This window comes from Neofelis nebulosa, chromosome 3, assembly GCF_028018385.1.
Source record: "Neofelis nebulosa isolate mNeoNeb1 chromosome 3, mNeoNeb1.pri, whole genome shotgun sequence".
NCBI lineage: Eukaryota > Metazoa > Chordata > Mammalia > Carnivora > Felidae > Neofelis > Neofelis nebulosa.
Window position 1 is genome coordinate 2,423,467 of NC_080784.1, and position 4,049 is coordinate 2,427,515.

The window sequence follows — 4,049 nt, forward strand, 5'->3', positions numbered from 1 at the left end:
GCGTGGCGGTAAAGGCACTGGGCCCTCCTGCTGCACCCACACCACTGGGCGTCCCCAGTGCTGCTTGTCCAGGAGAGAACTCCCGTCCTGGCCCTAACCTACTAGAGCAGTGGGCAAACGGCAGGAGATTCCCTTCCGGAAAGTTCCTGCAGGCCCACTGTGTGAAGTAGGAGTGTTGAGCAGAATGGTTTTTAGGGCAGAGAAGGACCCATCCCCCAGGTTGCAAGGCCAACACCCTCCCTCCCCGCCCCCAGTCTCGGGCGACTCACCCACCGGGCAGCTTCAGCTGGAAAAGTGAACCCTTCACTCGCAGCACAAAGTCTTTGGGGCTTGGGGGTGGAAATCCGTGTGGCAGGATGAAGCCATCGAGATGTACTAGGAATCCAATTTTATTTTTAACACATCGATTCCCGTTACACGAAGTATGGTCTTGTGCCTCCTTGATCTGTACTCGGAAGATAGGACTCATTCATTTGGAAAGACGGTGTTTCACTGTCAATGTGAAGAAGGGCCTGGGGTTGGGCAGGACTAGCATCCCTGCTCAGCCGCACGTGACACGAAAGTGACATCGGACTCTTTAAGAGAGAGTCCGTTCCCTCAGCTGTAAAACTGCCCTCTGGCAGTGCGTGTATCTATACCTGGGTATTTTGCGGAGTTACATGCATGCTTACGTGTAGGTATACCGCAAAGATTCATGTGAGATCGTATTTGATTGTAAATAACTTGCTCTAACAGGATAAACACATGCCTTGAAAGTATTTAAAAATAACTGTTCAGTTGGTATGTCTTTTCCAAGAGAAGGTTTACCAGAATCAGCACTAATGAACTTCACGGCCCTTAGGGATTGCAGTCGTGACTCACTTGACAGGAACTATTGGCCTCCTGGTGGCCTGCCAGCCCTCCCCACTGCCCTCCTTCCGCTGCCCACAGTGATGAAGGACGGCAGGAGGGAGACACTCAGCACAATCAGGCTTCCTCCTGTCACCGACTGGACCAGCACCGAGCACAGCTTGATCTGCTCACAGTGCTGGCCCTGGGGCTTGAGGCTAAAAAGACAGGTCTCCGTTGTCCTATTCAGATCAGGACCGCTCAGGTATTCTCCTAAACCCGGGACTGTCCGTAACAGAAAATGTGTGCAGTGACATCACAAGTACACAGTCAGTACACAACCAGTTAATGGCCAATCGTCAACAGTATTTCAGGGCACTTACATTCCTCTTTTTCGCGCGTAACATTCTCAGGCACGGGCTAATTAGATGCTTGGGAAAACTCAGGCCTGAGGAGAATATTCACCATGTTGAAGAAATGGCTTACATGACACTACAAACGGACCCAGAGCCATCAGAGCCGAAGGGGGTAGTCACCGTGGGGCCAGGGGAATTTCGGGGAGCTCTGTGTAGGAGATGGCTTCGTGTTCGTACGACACGGGCAGAATTTTTCAAGGCCGCAGGGACTGATGTTTCCACACCAACACACAGATATTCTGGTTAATTTTTCATGCCAAGAGACTCAAAGCACTATGTAGCAACGGGATCGATTCCTGACAGCTACTGGAATTTAATTGCTTCTTATTGGAAGGCAGGAGTGCATCAACTCTTATGGGCTATTAAGCTTTGGGGAAACTATCTGCTCTCTGGCATCAGCACGAGTAGAAAACCGGTGTCCAGCATCCAAACAGGGCTCAATGCTGGACTGCCCAGCCACCTGAATCTTCTGTAAGTACTGGGTGTTGTGTGATGAAAACGACATGCAGAAGCACAGAACTGGGAACACAGAAAGTATTTGCTGACACTCAGCCAGAGGGGCAGTGACAAAGTCACAGGTGACGAGTGGGGCTGTCCTCCCACTAGAGTTAAGACCCACTGAGCTAAATGCCTTGCATGTGTCACCTTGGTCAGACAGAAGAGGACAGAAGACCACAGAGAGGTCAGGGGTTCTGTGCAAATTTCTTAAGATGGAGAAATGGTGACATTGGTGTTTGAAATCCCATCTGTTGAATTCCAAAGCTGTGCTCTCTGCTCTCCCCATGCAGTTTCCAGATGGGGGTCAGAGTCCCCTAAGCCTGGTGCCCAGGCCGGGAGACCCTGCATTTATTAGGGGGCCGGACACCATCTCACCCAGGGCAATTCTGAGTTTCACTTACATTTTCATTTATACCTCATACAGCTCTGCACAGCTCGTTTATACACTTCTTCAAGTGTGCCATGCGTGGTTAGGCTCTTTCTGAGCAGTGGAAAATTTAAAATAGTAAAATAATAATATTCCTGAAATACTGTTGGAATGGACGTTATTTAATGTTTACGACAAGTCCTTCTTTTTCTGGGTATTGTTGGATCCCATGTTTGATTTCAGGGACTCTGGATGTCCCTGTAGTTTGAATGACTTCCTAATTAAATGCATGGATCGTTCCACGGCAATTTCCATTGGCCATATTGGGACCACAGTACATTTTTAAAAATAAAACATGTAAAGTCTGAAAATGGATGGGGTTCCCCACACACCTTATCTACCAGATGGCATATGGGTTGGATGAATATTTTAAATTAATTCATTTACTTTTTCACTCATTCAATAAACATTTACTAAGAACCTAGTATATGGCAAGCATAGTAAGATCCCGCGGGAAGAAAAGTTAAATGCGACATATTACCTGATCTCTGGAAGTTTGGAGAACGGTAGAGAAGACAGGCCAGTACTCCACCTTTGGTTGGGGAAAACTTAGGGGCCACTGGATTCTAATCCACAAAAGGGGGTGGGGGACGTGGATGAGGCTATAAAGCTGTGGGTTGCCTAAAGCTTCCCCTGAAAGAATGCGGGTGAGGGCTGGAGGCATTGCTGGGAAATAAGTTTAAAACTCCACTCCAGGCATCTTTAAGCCAATGGAGCTGGGTGAGCTAATGACACACAGTCTCCATGTGAAGGTGAACAGAACATCCGCGAAAAAAGATCCCAGTAGATTTTGGAATGTTTTTGGAGTAAAGAGAACAAAACAAAAATGGAGCATGATGGGAATGAGTTCAGCCCCCAAAAGATCTGCTTCTGGTATAGTTAACTGATAATTTAAAAATATACATCCCAGTAGTTTGCTTGGTTTCTGCTTCCTTTGATCCAAATCCCGAGGTAAAGTATTCCACTTGGCAGAATGAAAACGTTTTTTAAGGATGTTCTCAGGGTGTTAGCTCTGGCGCTGAAATCCAAAAGCCTCGCAGCGTATGAAACTGGCAAAGGCTGTCAAAAGCAAAATTTGAAAAAAGTCAAGTCTGAGGCTCTCTGGGCCTATGGAAATGTAATCATCATAATTTTTGCATAAAACTTAAAAATAGCGTTTGCCATCAGGGGTCCAGTCTTAATTAGAACTGACCTGGGCAGGAAGCAGCTGTATGTAGGAATAAAAAGCAGCTGAAGTCAGAGGAAGTGTCTCCCTTGTCCACTGGCTTTGTGGAGCTAACACTTCACGTTCTCGGTGAGGTCCAGAGGGTCCCCCCGTGGCCCTATGCCAGGTCCGAGCTGCAGGGAGCCGGAGATGGTTGAGGCCACACTTCCAGACAGAAGAACAAAGTTCAGCAGTTTCCTCTGAGCGTTCGCAACGTTTTTGTCTTTTATCCCGGAATCTGTAAGGAGGTAGGCAATAGGTTTTTAACCACTAAATATGCCAACAACGCAGCGTCCCCAATTTTGCAAACATATGTAAACACTACATTTTATCGCACGGTTTTGTAACGGAGGAGCGGGGGAGGGGAAGCAGGACACAAAAGAGTGTGGTGGTCGGGGCAGAAACCCCGAGCCCGCCGGCGGGAACCTGCTCTCCGCTTCTCGCGGGGTGGCTGCGGGGATTCACTCACACCGGGGCGCAGCTCGAGCCCAGCATCGGCCGTGGGGCCGTCGTGGGGACAGGTGGCGCCGCCCTCCACGCCTGCAGCCCGCATCTCGGCAGGAAGTCCCGGGGTCCTGGAAAGGGTTAAGCGGGCGGCGGGCGGGCGGGGCGCGCGGAGGAGGCCCCGGCGCCGAGCCGCAACCCTCTCCCCGGAGCCGGGACTCGCGGCGGCGCG

The 4,049-nt window shown here is 49.6% G+C and overlaps 1 long non-coding RNA gene across 1 annotated transcript; it reads right to left on the reverse strand.

The window, feature by feature from the left end:
- Positions 1–367: 367 nt before the first annotated feature.
- On the reverse strand, positions 368–4,038 carry LOC131506315 (uncharacterized). Its single transcript, XR_009258855.1, has 3 exons — positions 3,843–4,038; positions 3,362–3,611; positions 368–3,228 (listed from the first exon to the last, which is right to left on the reverse strand). It is a non-coding gene; the product is annotated as an uncharacterized LOC131506315 (long non-coding RNA).
- Positions 4,039–4,049: the final 11 nt, after the last annotated feature.